Here is a 22,876-nt window from a genome sequence, read left to right as displayed (position 1 = left end):
GATGTATTGGAACTGGAATATTACAACAACCAAATTTCTACAATGATCTTCCAGTTATCAAGCATCTCTCACTCAAATGCGTTTGGGGGGGCAGTCAAAAATGTAAAACAGTAAATTAGATCTAATTAAAAATGATTGAGAATAAGGGGGAGGGAGCATAGATCCTGCCTAATAATACTCAGATTCACTACTTTTTTTAAGACTATTTCATTTATTTATTTGAAAGAGAGAAGCGAGAGAGTAAGCAGCAGGGAGGGGCAGAGGGAGAGGGAAATAGAGATGCAGACTCTCTGCTGAGCAGGGAGCAGATATGGGGCTTGATCCCAGTACCCTAGGATCATGACCTGAGCTGATGGCAGGTGCTTAACCAACTGAGCCACCCACATGTTTCTTCAGATTTACTTCTAAAGCAATGTATGGTACACACAAAAATATGTCTTTGGGCCATATCAGCATCCTTGAGAATGGGACCTCTGTGATAAAAGTGATTCACAGTGACAGCTTTTTCAGCTGAGCTATTACCTTCTTGGGGAATACGTTCTTATCCTATGAGGCTATAAATCAGCTCTTATATAAGGACCGACTGTATTTGTATAGAGTTACTAGAACACTGTGTAAACCTCATTATTCTTTCTATCTCTCAACAGACCTTTCTCAAAGAGGCTACTTCTCATTTGTCAAATTTTGAAAATGTACGCTCCATTTCAATTTACTCATCTGAGAAACGAGATAAAATCAACAACCCCAAAAATATGTTGACTCCTACCATGCTCTAATTGTATGTGAGGTATTCTTTGGGGTTCAAAATAAACAAAGTTGTTTCTATAACTGAACTGAATAAACTTTGATCATTACCCTTCAACCTGGGTGAATTTATATTCTCAGTGGCTCTTAAGGTATATGTGATATGATGGTACTGACTTCAATCTCTGCTTCAGCTAAGTGAAACTCTACATATTGAAGGAGAATATTTCCTCAAACAAGTAGATATCTTTAGATTTTATTCGGGGAGAGTCATGGGTTTTGAGTTTCATACTGTGTAATATCCAAAAGTGACATGATTTTTTTTTTTTTTTGCCATGCAACAGCATTTTTCCAGCCTAATTACCCAAGATATATGGTATAGAAACCATGCTTGTTTAAAAATATCTAAGCCAGCCAGTTTCTTAAAGTCAAGAAACATTTTAAAAATCTGATACATTGCACTATTTTTTTTTTAATTTTCTGTTGTTACCTATTTTTTGATCCTTCCAGGATAATGGTTTTTCTCTGAAAAGGAAAAATCACATCAGAGGAAAAGCTAGTACTTTGCATTCATTGACAGCTACTATTTCTGTATAAAATAATTGAATGAAGACATAGGTTTCACATTAGAAATCTTACCAAAGTGAAAGTTTCTATATATTATATGCAAACTAATACAATTTAAAAATTAACATGACAAAATACTGATCATTTGGTGAAGTACTCCAGAGGTTGTACATTGGTGGAGGTTATTTCTATTTAATGTTATACAGAAAATAGAATAAAATACGAAAAGGATAAATCTATTATTTAGAAGAGTGGAATGTAAGAAGTATCTGAGTATTGAGAAAATCTGCCATTCAAAGATATCTGATTGCCTTTAATACTACTCTATGTTTTCAGCCACTGTTGCTGACTAGATCATCTAAATTGAGAGAAGAGAGTTAGAGCAGGTTTAGGATGTATAAGCCAGACTGGATGAATACCAGAATGAGTGGGTGAAAGGAAAAGAAAGCAGTAAGTGTCAGCTACTTTTAAAAGAAATTTGGTTGTAATCAAAGGAAAAAAAGTTGAAGAAAAGTATATTTCGTTCAACTTAAAATTTATAATTACATGCTCAACATTTTTAATCGCTAATAAACATTTATATGAACAACTGAACAATTCCTTTGGCTGAATTTCCTACTGATAGCTTCAAAAATTTTAATTTTCTACATTTCCTGATCATTTTCTAAGATATGGCTTTGTAAATGCTAAGAAAAATATTCTGACTCAACTAACACATTAAAATTCACATCTTATACCCCTTGAAGTCTCTATAAATACTCAATGGTGATTACCATTGCCTTTGGTATTCTCCTTTGGTTTACATGAAATTATCCTCTATATTTCTGACCCTGACTATTCCTTCTCCTACCCTGACTTCCAAAGACAGGCATTCCCTTCAGTTCTGCTCTCAGGACTCCTCTCTATACGCTACTCCATATTACTCTCATTCAGTCATTGCCTCATCTAGTGTCTTCAGTCATATGATTTCCCATATAATGGGAAAGCAATTATACTTGAAGAGATTGTCATGCGAGGTATGTGAACCCAAAACCCCACTGATTCAACTTTCTTTTTTTAAAAAAAGATTTTATTTATTTACTCATGAGAGATGCAGAGAGGAGAGAGAGAGAGAGAGAGAGAGAGAGACAGGCAGAGACACAGGCAGAGGGAGAAGCAGGGTCCCTGCAAGAAGCCCAGGGATCCTGGACCACAGGATCATACCTTGAGCCAAAGACACGCTCAATCACTGAGTCACCCAGGCGTCTGTGATTCAACTTTCATTGAGGAACATAGCCCTAGAAATAAAATGTTAAATTCCTGGCTCTTCATCATCCTCCCAATTTCTATAATGATAAATATCTGATATTATTCAGAGACCATGGCCCATGTCTAGTGTTTGTAACGTTTCTGATTGCCTATATCATCTGAAAGTGAGCTGATCACAGCTTCTAGATAAGTATGCCTGATAGTCATCCATTTAGTATCAGTGTTTAGTATATTAATAGATCAAAGTTAAACACTCTCTTAGGACCTACAGAATGCTTGATCAAAAGAATTTTGAATATATTTAGACCTCCTTTACCAAATATCCACCGATATATTGATAAATGAAAGAGCAGTGAGTAGTACAGGGTTTGGGTTTGGTTTGTTTTTTAAATCTCCACAACAATTGATGCTAATCAAATCAAAAATTTTGGCCGTAATTGTGCTGGATAACTAAGCTGTTACAGAGCTTGTTATTAAAGACTTCAAAATGCTCAATTCATTGTGTTTCTTCTGCATTTGGCATTGTATTTTGTGCTATCCTTTCCCCATGTGTGTGACCCAGGTCTGTGATATTTCAAATTGAACATATCAACCATTTATTACCAGCTCTATTTTAATTTCCTTTCTAGCTACCACTGGAAGTACAAGACTGCAGGCAGTTTTTAATTTCACTTTAGACAGCAAAAGACATATCTGCATGATTAAAATGCCAGATATCCATATAACTGTTATCAATTATATTAATTAAGAGAAAATTGTAGCAAAATTTGCTCGGAGGGAGGGGAAAAAAATATTGCCCTGAAACCTTTATTAACACATGGATGGCCGCAAGGTATTATGTTTCTCATAGTTTACTTATGATTTGTCCTGTTTTAACACAAAAATTGTTGAGAACTTGGGAAAAATGTAGTTTTAAGGAGAAGTAATTGTGAAATTGGTACCTGGGAACATCACGAGTAGTTACTTTGATGCAAATTACAACAACCTCCACACAAGTACAAGTGATGAAATAGCTGTATTGACTAATTGTTTTTAAATATATGCCTAGCTGGACAGCCATTTAACATTCCCTAACAAGCTACACAGTTCAGAAAGTTTTTAAGCCACTTACGAAAATGAACCTTATGGCTCAACAGCATTTCTACTAATATCTAGAATTTATGGTTTGAATTTAAAATGATTATAGCTGTAAATCAGTATTTAAAGAGATTTTACATACATTACCCCATTTAATCCTCATTGCAATCCTGCAAGATAGGGAGCATCAGAGGATGCTGTGAATTTATTAGCCACTTGACTATGATCCCACAAATGGTATTGGAGTGCAGATTCAAAGTCAGGTGATATAATTCCAAGTTTAGTGCCACCCCTATCCACTCATTTACATGCAAGTACCTCATCTGTGTCAGTACCTGGTGGGAATTTCATAGATTGGGAATGGACAGTACAATTCTGAAGAGGCTGATATTTTTGCCTCTAAGTACCTTTGAGTACAGCAGGTGAGACAACACATAATTAGCCCATTGATATTTTTAAAGTATTATATCCAGAGTAAGTGTAAGGTGTCTTGATAGGACCTAGGAAGGAGATGTAATTTATTTTTTGGAGAGGGCAGAGACAAAATATCTAAAATGCTATTTGCTAGTCCTTCTGTAATTAGTTACATCTGGATATGAAGTACTGTTTCAGAAGAGGGGCACATAGATTTATCTATGGTGAGAAAAAGTATTGCTTACTAAGTGAATTGTGAGTAATTCACTGTTAATTGAAGTTTACTATTTCAGTAAGAAATAGTCTACACTGAGGAGGTTCTCTAGTCTTCCTGTGAACATTTGGAAATCTCTAGAGATGTTTTCCTATGCCATAATGGTTGAGGAGCGCCATGACCAAGATCAAGCAGGTAAGGGGCAAAATTTCACTGCAGAGGCTTTTAGCACAGTGGGTGATTTTCTCACCCTAAAATGGTAATTGTGCTCTCCTGAGAAACACAGACAACAGATCAACAGCCTTATAGGATACACTGAGATATTTGGGCTCTCTTTGGAGTTCTGGGCCATAAAGGGTTTTAAACAAAGGGTAGACATGGTAAGATTTCTTCTTTAAAAAGATCCCTCTAGGTGACTTGTGGAAAGTGAGTTAGAGGGCATGCGAATAGATAGGAACACCACAAGGTCATGATTTCCCTTACAGTAGGCCAGTCTGAGATAGCAGGAACGATTTGGCCAGCCCTGAGAGAATTTCTGTGCACTGACTCTTCCTACTGGAAAATGTGGATGTTAGCTCCCTTGAGCAGACTGAGTGAGAGAGGGCGAAGGTGTGCTAGAAGAAGAAATCCCAATCGTAGTCCCTATAGAGGGCTAGAGCAAAAGCCATTCATTCCAAAGAACAATGGCATTCTCTTTGCTAAGGAAAAGACAGCTCAACCATTCTGCTGCAGTAAATTTTTTTTCTAAAGATACATCAATCAAATCCTTATATAGCTTAACTTCCTGAAGTTGGATTTCTGTTTCTGCAACTGAAAGAAATCCTCATAGATTCAGATGGGGATATTCAGTCATGACATATCTTGCTTCTGATGCATTACCAGAGACAATGGCTCTGTTTATATTTTAGTACTTTTATGAAAAAGGAGACACTTATTATTAAGATGCTTAAAGAAGATGCTTACTAAGATGGCTTATTCATTCATTTATTCAACTATCCATGTATGCATCCATCCATCCATTTAGTTATCATTATTCAAGAAATATGTATTGAAGGCATTCGTTAAACACTGGAGAGAAAAAAAGTGTTGCTTAGAGTTTGGTCTGATAGACGAATATCTCTGGAATTTACCTATTTTTCTCCATACTTCCAGGAATAACTGTATCATTTTGTTCATACTTTTTTTTGAAACTCATCAGTATTGTAAGAACCTATGCCTATTGTGTTACGAAGTTTGGACTTTAAAATAGAAATAGAAATGCAAAGCATAAATTATATTCATAGTAGTATGTGAATATCTTTTGAAACTGGTGCTTTATACCAAATATCTCTGTAGTTCTTCAAGATACTTTGATTACACTGAAAAGGGAAATTTCTTCATTCTCCAGATGCAAACTGCCTCATTTACATGCCCATTTAGAATCTGAATATATATGCCTTTCTTTGTACAATTTAGTTATTCTAGAAATCTTAAAAGATGGGATGTCTTCAGTAGGTGATTAAAAGCCTTTTAAAAACATTTTTATTTTACACAGGTGTAACAGGTGGTACGCCCTTTCCTCTCTGCCCCATAGGGTGTAGCTCTAACTACCCTCTAGGGAAGAGAAGGTTGGGTGAACAGCCTTACTATTTCTCCAGCTCAGTAATTACCTGCAGGAACATTCTCTTCACTGCTCAGGAGTTCTTAAGAGAAGTGCAGGCTGATGCATACAGAATGGCCTTGCATCATGATTCTTCTACGTGTCACTTCACCTCTTCCCCAAACCTTATACACTTGTGTGGCTGATTGCATTTCACTTTTTTTCCCTCTCTCTTAATTGAAGGATTCAAGTCTCTGTCATGAAATTGTGTATACTCTGATGGAACCGAACGACCTCAGATATGGTGCCCTGACATAGCTACTTTGTTCTTAGTGACACATGTGGAGGATAGTTTTTAACTAATAGAATCTCAGGGGATTCCTACAAAGACACACCATCATCCATGCTTAGATTAGTAACACTGGTTTTACTGTACTCAGAATACCCTTAGTTTCACAATAAAGTTAATGTAAAAAATAAATGACAGAAGCAGAATTCCTCCATTTGTGAGTTAGATGAACTAAAATGTCTTTTCAGTCTGGATGGGGTAAAGGGGAAGGAGAGATTTAGAGTCTCTTGCTTCTGCTTTGAAACCCTGGATACGTGTGTTAGATACACTGTTTACCCTTCCAGATCTACCTTTCACCTTTTTCCACCCTGCTCTAGCACCACAAGCCCAACCTTTACTAACTTCATCAATGGCCTTTCCTTCCCCCTAGCTTCTTGTTGAGTTTGGTTAACAGAAGCAAAGCCATAATGGGAAGAGATGTGGCAGGGGGAGATTGAAGTTGTGGTATTTACTTCTGTGATTGTCTCCCTGCTTAGGGATAGATTGCCCTTTTCTGAGTTTCTCTATCAAAGTCCATAGATACTATTGAGCAGTGTTGTTTTGTAGCTACAGCACTAGCTTCGGCCCTCTCTACATCTCATAAATGCTCTCACCCTCACCTCTTTAAGCCAAATGATTGTTGATGACTTCCTCTGGTTGCTAAACTCAGGGAGATTCAACATGCCTTGATTGCTTACCTTAAACCTGCTCTCGTATTTACTAAATGTCCCTGCATGACAGTCTCTTAAATTACTGCATATGTGTGCCCTTTTTTTCTGTTGTGATCTTTGCTGATGCTAATTATTCATACTACTTAGATACTAATAGAGTAGAAAAATAATAATAAGAGGAGCACACTTAGCTGGAAAAAGTAGAAGTAGAATCTAATTTTAGACCTGTCAAATTTCAGATGTCTGACTAATACCCTGTAAGTCAGATGTCTGACTAATGTTCCTATAGAGATGGAAGTTAACAGAGGTACCTAGGATGAATATTTGATCTGGAGATCTAATGAAGTTTATGAATTTGGCAAAATCTGGGCTTCATTTAACAATCTATAAAATTAAAGAAATACATTGATTATTTTTTTCTGTGCCTCCATCCTGTGAGCCTTTATTTTTTGTAGAGAGTTGAATAGAAAAGCTGGAACTTAAGAGACCTAGAAATCTATCATAGCCACAAAACTTAGCAGAACCTGCAGTATCTCCTTTTGTGGGCAGTAATTCCCAACCATTACATCAAATGTAAAATAATTTCTTCAAGGGAAGGCTCATCTTCCTCTGAAACATATTTACTTTTCAAACATAGAATGCATTCACAACACAAATTACTAAATCACTGATATCTGTGTTACTATTCTAGGCAGGATATACTTGAATTTATTTTCTTTGTATAAAATAGACCTCTAATATTAAAATTTTAAGTTTTATAATATGGCTATTTTTCTGCTTGTTTATGAAGAAATACTTCTTGTATTAACTCTATATTGTACTTATGGTATCTGAATGGAAGCCAGAAAGTGTCTGAGAATTACACCTATTTACATGAAATATTATATGATATTAATACATTGTATTAATCAAATAATTATTTTATATATTATTTATTATAATTATAATATTTAGTATAATTGAGCTCTTCCCTTAGTTGGTAATCTATGTATTTATAGGTAAGGTGTTACACTTTTTAGTCTCTGAGACATTTTTAAAATACCTTTAATGTTTCATAGCCATGAATTTAAGAATAATTCATCACCTGTGAACACCATTTACTCAGGATGGAAGATTTAAGATATGATGCTGTTTTTACTATTAAAAACCTTCTAAAGTGTTTACTATCTTTCTGTATCCCTTATAGTCTTACTTTTACTTAAGACTCTGAATAAATGCTAGTTTTCTATGCTAGGGAGTATTACTTTTCTGCTATGTTAATGTTGCATAACAACCTCCGCAGAACCTCAGTGGCTTAAAATAATTATTTATTTAAACCTCAGTGGTCTGCAGATCATAAATCTCAGCCAGGTTATTTTGAGCTAAATTTAAGACCACAGGTTTTTGGTCATGTGTTTTCATTCTGGTAATCTGGCTGAAGCAACAGTGGATAACCGTGGTACGGCATTTTCAAGAAACAAGGTGGAAACAGAAACACATAATGCCATTCTGTTAAGGCTACAATCAGAAATGACATCCTGTCACTTTTCCTCTGGTTAAATTAAGTTTGCATGACTATATTTAACGTTAATTCTTTACAGAAGTATACTCTATAAATACCAAGCCTTGGAAGACACTTGGAGGAAAGGAAAAATTTATTGATAAATACTGTAATCTGCCACTAGAACTTGCCAAGAGATTTATGTTGCCAGTTGGTTTTAATCAACCAGTATTTATTATTCTTTTGTAGGATTCAGAAAATTCATACAAATGAGTGTATAGTATGAGGTAAATAATATGTGAATCCTTAATAACTTTAAGCCTAGAAGGAGACCCAGTAACACAACATGGATAAGAATAAACTCAGGATAAGTGAGAACCCAGATTAACTGTATATGTTAACTATCAATGCCTAAATAAATGGATAAACCTTACAAAATAAAAAATATATGTATTCAAATAAATGAAGATCATTTTATTACAATGGGCTACAGGAAAGATTTTAATGGTAGCTCTTATACTAGCTAACTTTTAAATATATAGTTGGAAAACTCTGAATGAATGAAGTCAACCCTCTTGTTCATAGTTGGTTCCCTATTATATTTTGTAATCTGGATTACGTTTTATTGAAGTGCAGACTCTCCGGATTGGAAGAGCCCTTAAATGATGTGGGAACCTCAGCAAGTTGTATAGGAAGAAAATTAAAATGAATCATTGTACACAGTCACAGCCATTCTTGTGTTTATTAAATTTCTGAAATTTTCCTGTATACTTACTATGCATGAGTTCAAGGACTGTTCCTGGATGATCATTTCGTATCCTGAGTTAAAAGAAAGTTTTATTTTGCCTCTAGCCTATTATATAGCACAATCTTCAAGTGCGGTTTACTCTTTGGGTATTTTAAATGGTACCAATAAAACACACTGGTTTGCTAGTTTTTAACTTAACATTTCTAAAACATAACCTAAGAACAAGACAGAGCAATTTGACAGTTACATTTTTGAGAAACTCATTGCAAAAGGTTTTTTTTTTTTCAATTTATCCAAGATTTGTTTTCTTTAGCTACTGTTTTGCAAAAAGTATGCAATATGTTTTTATCATGAAAAGAAATATATTCTAAGTATGATACTGTTTTAAGTATCATGTATATTAAATGGTTCTGGAGGCAATAATCTTGACTGAGAAACTATGTAGATCCAAATAACAAGTCCCAAATTTATGTGTCAAAATTACTTATTTCTCCTTAAGGTAATTAAGAATAAAACCAGATTGATATGTCCTTTTGAAGGATAATTATTCTGTAGAAGACCATCAAGACTGAAATTTTTATGAAAACTTCTAAAAGCAAGAAGCCTAATATAGGAATGTTAATAAAACATGCATTGGCTTTACATTGTATAGGCAGAATAAGAGATTCTCTGTGCAGGTATACTCATGCACATAAACTGGGGAATTACAGGAGAAAGTATTAAAATTTCAAAATATACATTTAAAAATTTTAATACTATTTGAATACATTATTTTGTTTCTGGTTAATAAAAGCTTATATTTGGTCTTTCCATTTTTTTTTCAGTTAAAAAGTCATTTTACAGAATCTTTTTCAATTCTAGTTTAAATTTTTCTAATAAAAGTCTCTATTATCAATCCCATTTTTCCACTTTTTCCACAATGCCTATTAGCAACCAGCACTCTGTTGCCATTCTCTGTTTCTATGAGTTAGAATAGTTTTCAATATTGTCTGAAGTAATTTGGAAAGGGATTGAAATAATGAAGGGCTCTTAATAAAATGAAATTAAATATTTTGCATCAAATATCTCTGTTATTTCAAAAATATTTTTTGTGAATCAGTTAACAGTTTTGAAATTGGAGGTAAAAACTGATGCTTCTTATAGTCTATAGAGAAGTCTTTCAGCTATGGATAGTTCATAAGGAATGGCCTCTTTCAATTTAGAGAATATATTATTAATTTAAATTTTATTAAAAGCATAAATGTTTTGAATTTCCATATCTGAAAAAATTAATGATTGATTTTTAACTTTCTTTTCTTTCTTTCATTTTTTCCTTTTCCTTACTTTTCTTTTTTTCTTTTTCTTTCTTTCTATTGAAGTTAGTTGACACAGTATTGCATTAGTTTCAGGTATACAACATAGTGATTTAACAAGTCTGCATGTTATGCTATGACCACCACAAGTGTAACTACCGTGATCACCATACAATGCTATTACAATACTACTGACTAAATTTAAAGTTGGGTTTAAAAATATGTATTTAATTTTGAAAGTTACTCTTTAACCATAGATAAAATATATACTTGTTATTGTACTATTATATTCTGGAAAAGAGTACAACAATTTGCAAATGTTTGCTTTGCACTTAAGTTTATACCATTCACAGGTTATTTGTTTTCCAAAAGATTTTGCCTCAATCACAAGATTTATTTTATTTTACATGGGGAGTATAGTTGAATTAAAAATCTTTATTGCAAAAAAAAAAAATCTTTATTGCTTTTTTTAATCCATTTTTAAGGAGATTAACAGAACTACCATGATGACAATAACTGACATTTGTTTATGCCTACTTTTGTTTAATACAAAATTGAACATAATTTCTTAATTTTCTCTTTTCCCTCTCTGCTTTAGATGTGGATAGACATTTAATAAAATTGTGTAATGAAAGAGTTTCCACAATCCTTTGTCTTAACCTCTTCATTTTTAGAAGTGAGAATTCTAAGGATTAGCTAATTTTGTGGCAGGCTAGCAATTCAACCTGAAAAACCTAATGAATAAGTTCAGTCTTGTTCTATTCATTTGTTTTACAGTTGAGATCCACAAAAGTAGGTGTCATATTCTTAACACTAGTTCTGTTAGTAATCAAATCTGAAATTTTATTGGTATAGAACCTGACTTTCAAAAGCAGTAACATAATTGAAAAATAATAACACACTTCTTGTAGAAGTTTGATTAATGTCTACTGAATTTCATACTTGACACTGATTATAAAATAGAATAAGTGACATTACTCATTTACTCAACAAATATTTACTGAGCATATGTTATGTGTCCAGGCTCTATGATCTATCAGTAAACAAAACAGGCAAAAATCCCTGCCATCATGAAGACATTTATTCTAGTGGGGAAACAAAAATAAACGAGAAACAGTGTAAACTATTTCTTACATTAAGCAGTGGTAAAGAAAAAGAAAAAGTGCTAAAGGAAAAGAAAAGGACAAGGTAGGGAGATATTAAGTGTAGGAGATAGGATAACAGTTGTAGTTAAAGTAGGCTGAAATGTCTCACTGAAAATCTGATTTTTAAAAATAATGATCTGAAGGAAATGCAGATGTATGTGGGAAGAGCATCCAGGCAAAGGGAACAGAAAGGGCAGAAACCTTAATGTGGGTATGTAGCTGGCAGATTTGAAGATTATGGAGGAGGAGTTGGGGTTGACTAAAGGAAGTGTTGATGTATATGAGGTCCATGAAGGAGCAAGGAATCAGGTTATAAATGGTCTTACAGATCAAGTTGAAGATTCTAACTTTCATGTTGAGAGGGAAAACAATGATCAGTTGAAGATTTTTCAGTAAAGTCATTTAGGGAATCAATAGAATGATATAGTTCAAAGACTGAATCTTAGGGTTCTTACTATGTAGTTGTTAGATATTTTAAAAACAAAACAAGACAAAAAAGTAGACTAAGGAAAGATAGCCAGAAGACTGGAATAAAACCAAGCATGTGTTTGATTAGAAAAGAGGCCAAGTGAAGAAAGTATTTCAAGCTAGAATGATCTAGGGTGCCACCTGCTTCTGATACATCAAAAAAGGTGAGAAAATTGACCATTGGACTTAGCAGTATGGAGATCAATAGTGACAGCGAAATGAGCAGTTTTGTTGGAGTTTTGGCAATTAATACATGATGTAGTGAATTTGAGAGAAAAATAGGAAGAAAGACGTTCAAAGAATAAAGAAAGGCAGCTATTTCAGGGAGTTTTATTTTATACTTAGAATGAGGTGATAGCTGCTAGGAGAAGTGGTATCAATATAGTTTCTCTTTATTAATTGAACAACATAACTGCATGTTATTTTGATGTTGATGAGTATGCTCCAGTTGATTAGGAGTATTTGATAATTAAAAAAAAAGACAAAAGGGAAACTGCTACAGCAATGTCTTTGAGGAAAAAAAGGGAGATGAGATTCTGTATGCAATGGAAAACTTATATTTTAGTTGGAGTACAGTCCATCCTGATGATAGAAGTGAAATTAGAGTATTCAAGTACAAATGCAGGAAAACAGATGTGAAGGAAGAGGTGGTAGGTGGAATTTCTCTTCAATTTCTATATTTTCTTCAATGAAATAGGAAGAATGGTCAAAGCTGAGAGCAGGAGAAAATTTGAGGCAAAGGGAACCAGTACAACAAAATCTTAGAGTAAAAGAGTGAATGGACTATAAAAATACAATATGAGTTAATGCTCATAAGTTTAAAGCTAGTCCAGCTGGTTTGGGGTTTCTTTCAGGCTGGTACAATGGTGCAGTTTTAGATGTGCAGCTGGTGGAGATTTGGATTAAACTGTAATTGTGGCTTAGCTAAGAGAATAAACAGAAATGTGATAGAAAACAAAGGATAAAAAAAAGAAAACAAAGGATGTTGCATTTATTTAAGTGAGATATTTTACAATAGCAATTAAATTTAAGCTTGATGGTAAGAGAAGTCTGGGTGTTGGATCAAAGGTGAGAGATAAGGAAATATACTAAGGTCTCACTGGCTTCAAACCATTGTTGGAGTTGGGCTTTTAGAGGGATTGAGCTGGAAAGATAGAACATTTTGGTAAGATACACTTGAAATTGAGGTTGTGGGAGAGCAGCAGTGATTAGTAACAACAGTCATGGATATGATCACAGAAGTGATTTTGAAATTAGAGTGGGAACTAAGATGCTCCAGAAGAATGGAAAGGTCTAGGACCTTGAGTTTACTGCTGAAGAAGTAGTGTTGGAGATAGTTGCAGTGAGCCAGGAGCTAATATCCTCAAAGAACAAAGGGAGGCAACATGGGAGACAACAGCCAAGGAAGTGTTTTATAGAGGAAAGACATTCATTTGTCTGGAATAGGATGATGAATACAAAAAGGCTACTTATCACACTTTGAGCCCCAGCCTTATTAAGTCTACAGAAGAAGCAGTATCATCAGGAAAGAACCAGATTTTAGTTAGAACAAGACAGTGGGAGAAACATTCAAGGGAGAGACTGAGGACACAATTTTGCTAGTGATTAAACTTGAGAGAAAAAGAAAATGTGGATGGTGAATGGATAAAGAGGATTCAGAAGAGATCTTGGAGTAGGAAGAGACTTCACAGATAAGATAATATTTTATATCTTGAAGGCTCTTCATAATATAACTAATACCCAGTCTTTTTGAGTATTTTCTGACTGGCTTGTTCAAGGAAGCCCATTCCAAAAAGGAGATATTTTCTACGTTCAAAGCTACTTCCATTTGCCTGAAAATTAAATAAAATCCATACAACACAGGCTCCTTATGATTAGGACTTTCCATTATTTCCTGTCTCTGCTCCCTGTTTTGATTATGAGATTCAGACTCTCTGGTTTACCTACTGTCTTCCCTCTTCCTTTTCCGAGACTGGACATTTATAGATCTCCTAGTTACTTGATTCAAATAACTGATCATTTTATCAGCTGACCACCCTAACAGCTACCACCATTTCAAGTAACTTTGGTGAGGAGGTAGCCAATTCATTGATCCCCAATTGTCTCACTGCCTTCTACTTTCACATTATTCCTCCATAGAAGGAATAATAATCCACCTTCTCTTTCTGGCCACTTCATATTACTCCTTTAAAAAATATTCTTGACTTCTTTGCACTAATCTCACACCACTGAAAGAGTGCAACGATGGACAAACCCCTCTCTGTGCCTATATCCCAAGAGCTAAGCATCAAACAGTAGATTGGAGGTACTATAGTTTCACTCTCACTGCACTTAAGTGGGCTTTCCGCGATGCATTCAAGAAACTGTTTCTCCAGAAAGTTTACTTTGCTTTTTCACACAATAAAATCACATTTTAGCCACTCTACTTAAATCTTTTATTACTTCTTTTTTCTCTTTATTAATCTCAGTTTATGGCTTCAATCCCTACCAAGAATGCATCAGATAGTAACCCCATAATATTTTTGCTACCATATCTAAAAATTAACCTGCTGCCCTCCCTTCTCACGACCATGAGGAAAGTGCTGCTCCAAGTCAAATCCATTCCCTTCGTGTGTGCTTCTTTGCTCCCACCGCACTTCTGGATCTTCTGTGTCCTGCATCTCAGCATCTTGATTTCTACCACACACTGTCTCTGCTCAGTCAGACATGATCTAATACCTGTAATCTTAAGCAAGACAAGCCTTGACTTGACCTCATATATCCCTTTAGCTATGACTTTTAACTGTCTGTTGTTTCCTATATCCTTTCATAACCAGCTTTTCAAGAGAATTTGTGTGTGTGTGTGTGTGTGTGTGTGTGTTTCGTTTGTTGTTTTACTTATACTATTTCAACTTTCTCACCCTCCATTTGATTTGCCACGCTTACCATTCTAGAGTTCTGCTTGCAGGGTTATCAATTAATAACATGTTTCTATCCTAATTTAGCTGTCAACTATTTTACATAATTGAGCACTGTTTTCTTCCTGTGGAGATCAAGGGGATGTTTTGTGGTTACATATTCTCAGGCTCTAAAATTCAAGTGATGACAAAATGTAATTATTTTAATTTCTTTCTTCTTATAACCACAATTAGCTTTTGAGTTCCGGTTCTGCTTGGTAGCAAAAACAAAGATAACTGAATCAATTCTAAGTAAATTCATCTGCTTGAAAGTATTCTCAGGCTTAGGTTTTCAGTCAGATCAAAACTGCCTTTCTCCCTCCTCTTTCTTTTCTTCCTGGATGGGTTTAATTTCTGAAAAGTTTATAAAATGCAATAATATCAGATGGTGAGGCATCTGGACTTCATCCTTCCTTTGTCCTAGATTGACATCTGTTGCAATGTACAAGCATGTCCCATGTCCCCACCACGATGGCATCTGTTGAGGTTTCTGTATTCCCACATGGTTTCTTGACACACATCCTTACACTGCTCTTTGTTATAATTTCCTCTCATCATGACCATGGATCTCTTCAACATCTGCCTGCTTTCTCTCTCTCAGCCAGGTGTCTTTGCCTTATCAGAGGCAAAAAGAAATCCTGTTGCTTTCTTGTGTTACCCAGGGACCACATGAGACTTGCTGTGGCTGCCTTGTCTTTTCCCTCTTCAGCAGCAAAGAGACCTCTCAGCCCTTGCTTCAGTTTTATCTGGGGTACTAGGGAATCCTAAAAGGATATTTTTTCACATTGTCCCAGAAAGGATTAGGGTAAATGCATCCTTCATTCATGGGTCCCCAAACTCTTTAGTAATTTCTGTAAATACTGATTAAACTTCTGTTTTAATTTTTACTGATTTATGAGCAGAAAAGACAGTGCATAAAACCCCTTAGGTCCCACCAGGGTCTAAAGGATTCTCTCCAACACATTGTTCAACTCTTTTCTCCTACCAAAAGGAGTAATTATACTTATTATTTGAATGAGGGGGAAGAGCAATTTAATGTTTCCATTCTTCCCACTCTTTGTTATATCAGTAACATACCTTTCATTAAAATAATAATCAAAGACTTAGCATCTCTGCTTTTAGGTCTCTTGTTTTCACTCATCTCAGCTAGCGGGGCTAGTGAAAAAAAGGACCACATGTTAAAGGTGAAGATACTTGGTGAAGATTAGAGGGAGAGATTTGAATTTCTGCAGGAGGGCAGAGTAAGTGATCTGCCCATCTCTTTAGGGAAAGATTATAAATGCTGAATAGATTAACACATTTAAATTTGTTGATGAGCAGAATAGAAAGTAAGGAATACTCTGAGGCAAAACTAAATGAAAGGAGAAAATGAAAAGTCATAAGCAATATGCTGATCCTAGCTTCCATCTTGAGAGCAATTGCAAATTCTAGTGAACCTGAGTTTTAGTTTTCATAGATTTGCAGAGCATAGAAAATAGAGAGATAAATTAAGTACTTTCTTAAATTAGGAAGGCTAAAAGACTATAATCCCATCATAAAGCTGGGTCCACCAAATTAGCTAGTCCCTGGATGTAAGTGTAAAAAATATGTAAATGTACATTTACTGAGGGTTATATAAGAAGATACTCTTATCTTAAATCCTAGTGCTGAATAAGAGGGAAAAATAATCCTAGCTAAAAACCAACCCTTATATTGGATTATAGCCTGAATTTACCTTATTTAATGTAATGTGAAAGACTGTAATGCAACACTACAGTTGAAAGAGGTCCTAGTTTGGTATAGTCCCCTAGTCACCTGGCAGAAATAATTGTGAATTTTCTCTGCAAGGAACTCTCTTTAGTCCAAGCCACAAATAATTCCCATGAGTTAAATTTTAAGAAATACATGGGATCCCTGGGTGGCGCAGCGGTTTGGCGCCTGCCTTTGGCCCAGGGCGCGATCCTGGAGACCCGGGATCGAATCCCACGTCGGGCTCCCGGTGCATGGAGCCTGCTTCTCCCTCTGCCTGTGTCTCTGCCTCTCTCTCTCTCTCTCTCTGTGACTATCATAAATAAATAAAAATTAAAAAAAAAAAAAGAAATACAAATTTATAATAAAAAATCACAAACACCCAATGAAATAAGATACTGTAGCCAGAGTCTCCAAAAATGAGTCAGAATATCAAAACTGAATCTACAAAATAAATATGCTTCATGGGTTGGATAAATAAATCAAAGTACTAAGAAGAAGATAGGGCACAAGGGTGGCTCAGTTGGTTGAACATCTTCCTCTGGCTCAGGACATGATCCTGGGGTCTTGGGATCTATCCCCACATGGGCTCACTGCTCATTGAGGAGTCTGCTTCTCCCTCTCCCTCTGGCCCTCTGCCTCCCCCTGCCTGTGCTCTCTCACTCCATCTCTCTCTGAAATAAATAAATAAATAAATAAATAAACAAATAAACAAATAAATAAATAAATAATAAAATCTTTTAAAACTAAAAAAAAAAAAAAACAAAAAACGTACTGAGAAGAGGAAAATAGCAAGAGATTATTAAAGAGACCAAAAAGATTTAGCTAAAGATTCAGAAGATTGGTTTGATATTGAAACTATTATTTTAAGTCAGAGTCTCTGGAAGCAGACTCTGAGAAACACATGTACATGCAGGAGGTTTATTTGAGTGTGTTCTTGGGAGAAAAAAAACAAAAAACAATAACACCTTCTACAGGGCGGTAAGAGAAGCCTGATTAAGTGATGCAGTTGATCAGGAGCCTCAGCTGATCTTATCATAAACTCTGGACCTACTCACTCCTAAAATTACTACTCAAAGCCAGACGCATTTTTAGTGTTTCTATTATAGAGAACAGCAGCCATCCCACAGATGGAACATAAGGTTATAAGGGGAAAATGAAATCAGAGGCATGAAAATTTCTTAGAAATTCTGAAAGTTCTGCACGCATGGTTATCATGACCATCTATCCAGGAACCAAAGTATAGCCACTGGAGTCAGATAATTTCAATTCACTCCTGACTCTGACACTCACTAGCTACAAGACCAAAAGCAAATTATTGTCTCTCTCTTTTCCTCAGTTTTCCCATATCTAAGGTGAAATGGATAAAACCTACCTCTAGGATTGTTGTGGAGGAGAGGACGTAACTGAAGAACAAGCATAACACTTATGCAATAATAGTTTATTAAATATTATCTGATACAATAAAAATACTTTTAAAAGGGGAGAGGAGGATCATAATCATGATCCCTAATTTAGCTTCTGCCTAAATTTTTTCTATATTTACTTTGATGTACTATTTTAATTCCCTGCCCCTAAGACATTTCCTGACCATAGCATATACAGAACCTAATTCTCGCTCCAAAAGCAAAACAATATTTTATTGAAGTTTCCTTTTATTGAAATATATGCATTCTGAAACATCAGGAGTACTCTTTCTCTGATGATTTTTTCTAAACTTTTAAGAATAAAATCACCCATCTTACCTTTGTTATTGCAGCATATCACATATTTGCATTGTGATACTGTTTCATGGACTAAGCATTTTAGAATAGGGTGATTCCTTTTACCCTGTTCCTACATTGACAAAACAAGTGTAGATTATAGCATTGAGATTTTTATTGGCAGAAGCACTATTAAATAACTTTGAAAAATATATTTTTTATCTGTGCCCTGAAAAGACTATATATGATTTTCTTCTTGCATTTGTTTTCCTTCCCTTCGCACAACTGAGGTACAATTGTTTTTACTAAAATAAAGTCCCTTTATTCTGGCCCTTTGAAAAGAGCAAAATTACTGCTAATCTTTATGTTGAAATTTCCAACCTTTCCAGTAGAATTGGAATAAATCTTAAATGGAAGCTGATCCACAGCAGATTTCTTTATAGCAATAAACAAGTACTTCATTTTATTCTTTATGTTTGACCAGATTTATCCTGTTCTTCTTTAAAGAAAATCTGGGGCAAGTTGGCTCCTACAATAAGCTGTCAAGATGAAAAATCCACACTGTAATGTCAATTTGCAATGCTTGTGGTTCAAAGGATATTTATGGCACATGTGATTTATTTTTCAATCACCTAAGATTTAACAAAGAAACTATATCATGATTAATCTCAAAAAAATTGAGAGGTAATTTATTTTTACAAATTCTGGTTGAACAGCAAAAGCATGTCATTTCTAAAGGTGCTATTAGGAACAACAATAGATACCAGTTATTGAAGTATGTATAGACTGAATATTTTAAATTGCAAAGAAAACAAAAGGCAACACCTGAGGAAAAACTAATATAGATACTCTACTGTCATTTGGGGGAATGCTTTCATGGATATTAGATAGGTAAAAGTGATGTATAACATCTTTTTAGGGCTTTAAAAGCCCTAAATTAATCTCATAACATGAGATTAATCTTTTATTTTTCAAATGCATGCCATCCTCCTGAGTCTAACATGGTAATTTTAAAACCAATTTTGGCTTTCTTTTTTTTTTTTAAGATTTCATTTATTTATTTGAGAGACAGAGAGAGAGACCACAAGCAAGGGGAGTGGCAGAGGAAGAGGGAGAAGTGAGCTGCCTAAGCAGGACACCAACACCTGGGTATTCCAATCCTGGGATCCTGGATCATGACCTGAGCCAAAGGCAGACGCTTAACCTGCTGATCACGCAGGCAAGAAAACTCAGGTTTTCTTAATAATAAAATTGACAAAAATAAATTAATTGAGATGAAAATTCAACAGTGTTGGGATAGCTCCTATGTTTCAAATGCTCCGATTCTTGATTTTGGCAAATGACTTCTTGCACTTCTTAGCATTAATTTAGGACAATCTACTTTAGAATTAATCCCCTAACATTCACTTTTCAGCTGTATTCTATTCAGGATTAAACCTTATAAACCTGCCTTCTGCTGAGTAAGTTCTTGGCTTCCTTACTTATACAATTTTATTTTCTTAATGATAACATCTATCATTGCAAATTGCACCTGACATAAATTCTCCTTACGGTCTTTCTCCTTGCTTTCCTGCAAAACTGTTTTAGTCTTGTTTTAACTATAAAAACTAATAGTTGACAGTTTTTGCTAAAGTGCATTATTCTATGACTGAAGATTATATAAACTACTAATTGTTGTTCTTTTATCACAAGTATATAAACAGTATGTTTGGATGTGTTTGAATAGATATTGAAATATCTAAGATACAGTGTTAAAAAAGTTAGTTTGAAAATAGTGTGCTTGTGACTATAGTTGTCTGTATAAATATATTTGTTCTTTAAATAACAATGTTAAAACATGTTGGTATGTGCATAGAAAAAAATCTTGTATGACTTGCAGCAAATTCAGCATTCATTTATTAAGTGGGATCATGGTGAATATCCATTCCCTATACCCAATGTGTTATAATTGGCAAGAGTTTTGTTTTGGTTTGGCTTAGTTTAAAATTAAAATATTGCATTTATTTCAACACAGCTGAATTTAGTGTGGAAAGGGTTTTTGTTTGGTTGGTTTGGTTTGGCTTTGCACTCTGTTTTGGTAATGAAACATGGGAAAAGCCCACATTTTAACAATGACTAATTCTAGGAGGTAGAATTATAGGCAATCTTAATTTCCTTGCTTCTTGACTATATTTAAAACATGTGTTCATAAAAAAGAATTATCAATTTAGGCAGTGCAAGGTAGAATCATGAGAATGGCCTAACATTCAAAAACTTCTTCATTTATGACACCTGTAAAAACATCTCATTTCTCATACACTTTGTTTTGGAAATATGCTTTTATTATTATGGTTAACTCTTGATGAAATGTATTTGTCAATAAAGTACCTTAATTGTGTGAGCATTGTTAAATCAGCAAACCAAATATAGTACATCATAGCTAAGTTATTGCTTGACTTTCTCAAAAACGTCAGTCAATTGCTTTTGAGGGGAATGATAAGTGAGATTTTTCTTTAGCATTTTTTTTCTTGGTGGTTATGTCAGCTTTTTGTTTCTTGTTTTTTATTAGAGTCACAGGTAATGACAGGAGAAAAATAAGATACCTTCTTTCATATATATCAGGGAAAATAGATTGGGAAGATTAGTTTCTATTTGTAAAAACAATTTTTTTAAATAAAATAAAAATAGTACTAAGTAAGCCATTAAGATAAGCTATTTCTTTCCTTTCTGTTTTAATTTGCTAAATCACTCTTTCTTATGAAAGGCATTTGGGTTTCATTAATTTGTTTTAATATTCTTATATCATGAAGTGTGCATATTTTATTCCTAATTATCCACTCTATTCTTCTGGCTAGTATTGTCTTTCTTTGACATCCGGCTTTCCTTTGCCTCTTCAAACATCTCCAAAATATTTAAGATATTTGATAGCTAATGGTAATGTCAGAGGACATTTTCTGGATCCAAGCCAATCATAATGTCTTTAAGTAATGTTTATATATACCAAGCTTGCCAGCTACTTACCCAGCGCATAACAGAAGATAAATGTACATCACTCTACTACCAAGACTAAAAGAAGCCAAGCCACCTGACTGCTAGCAACCTAATTTTTACATAGCTGTTTATAATTCTCATCGTCATGTTACAGCAATATGATTTATTAATCCTTCTGGCATTTTTCTCCTTGACAGCTTCTCAGCTGCTGTTACATCCTTCTTGGATGGGTAAGTTCTATATACTATTTTGAAACTGTGAGTCAAATCTTATGTGTTGAGACTTCATTTGTTTTAGGCACTTAGTCTACTAAAGGGGAAGAAGTTGAATTTAACAGTATCAAGACTAGAAAAAATAGGGTTCAAGAGAAGTAAAAATGAAGAAAAATAAATTTGAAGATGTGATTGCAATAGAAACTTTCCATAATTTTAACTCAGAGTGAGTTAAATATAATTTACATTATAATCTTTATAGGCAGGCTGTAGCATTTTACTCCAAATGGAATATATACTTTTAAGATCTTGGCATTCTGTTATGAGTATTCAAGTACCATTTGATTCAGTACCATTTTTGCAACAATATTTAGAATTTTGCACCTTTTAACTATACTTTAAATTTTCTTTTTTAAAAATATATCTTTATTTTTTTAAGATTTTATTTATTTATTCATGAGAGACACAGAGAGAGACAGAGACAGAGACACAGGCAGAGGGAGAAGCAGGCTTCATGTAGAGAAGCTGATGTGGGACTCGATCCTGGATCTCCAGGATCACACCCTGAAACTTTTATATTTTCAAGTTACTTTAAAATTATCAAAGTTAGCTAAAACCACCAGTTCAAGATAGTATTTATCCATTATTTTCATGTAATTATTATATTATAAAATTAGATTTGATGTTACTTACAAATTATACATATTAAATACAAACAGTAAAAAAAAGCTATTGGAAGGGAGAGTGTATACACTCAATTTTGGTTTGTTTTTTTATAACAAAACCTGGAAAAAGACCAGAATCATGTAGATTCACATATATTAACCATGATTAACTCCAAGAGAGAGAATTATAGGTAATCTTAATTTTCTTCATATATGTTTATATATATTTGCTTCCTATTTATATATTGCATACACACACACCAATGATTTAGCTCTAAACAGGCTTGTATTGCTAGAATTTACAACAAAAAAGAGAAAAAAATTAATACCATAGTTTCCTTTATCTAATAAATGAAATGAAGTATTTTTATCTAATAGGTACAGACACATTTCTTTATGCGAGTAAATCCAGAAGCAATTCAGCCATTTAAAATATATTATGTACTATCATATTGTCAACTATAAATTTCCATAGACTTTTTGTTGCAGATGGATAATTTGTATTTTTAGATCTCTATCTGATCTGCTGTCTGCATATTGGCATTCTACATCTATAGTGTAATACTTGATATTAGTGAAAATTTTGCTATGGAAAATGAAGATAATGTGGGTTCATGTCACTTCCTTATGATCTAATTTGATACTGTTAGTTTAAAATTGTGAGAGTAAGGTACAGTTTATCATGAG

At 34.2% G+C, this 22,876-nt stretch overlaps 1 protein-coding gene across 2 annotated transcripts in view; it reads left to right on the top strand.

Moving 5' to 3' along the window:
- MGAT4C (MGAT4 family member C) overlaps positions 1–22,876 on the top strand; it is a 719,810-nt gene that overhangs the window by 67,796 nt on the left and 629,138 nt on the right. For both annotated transcript variants that reach the window (XM_077845721.1, XM_077845717.1), the window contains exon 2: positions 21,510–21,542. The gene's annotated coding sequence lies outside the window, so the exon portion shown is untranslated. The remainder of the gene's footprint in view (positions 1–21,509; positions 21,543–22,876) is intronic.

The sequence above is a fragment of the Canis aureus genome, chromosome 13 (assembly GCF_053574225.1).
Source record: "Canis aureus isolate CA01 chromosome 13, VMU_Caureus_v.1.0, whole genome shotgun sequence".
Lineage (NCBI taxonomy): Eukaryota > Metazoa > Chordata > Mammalia > Carnivora > Canidae > Canis > Canis aureus.
This window is presented reverse-complemented; position numbering and strand designations above follow the sequence as displayed.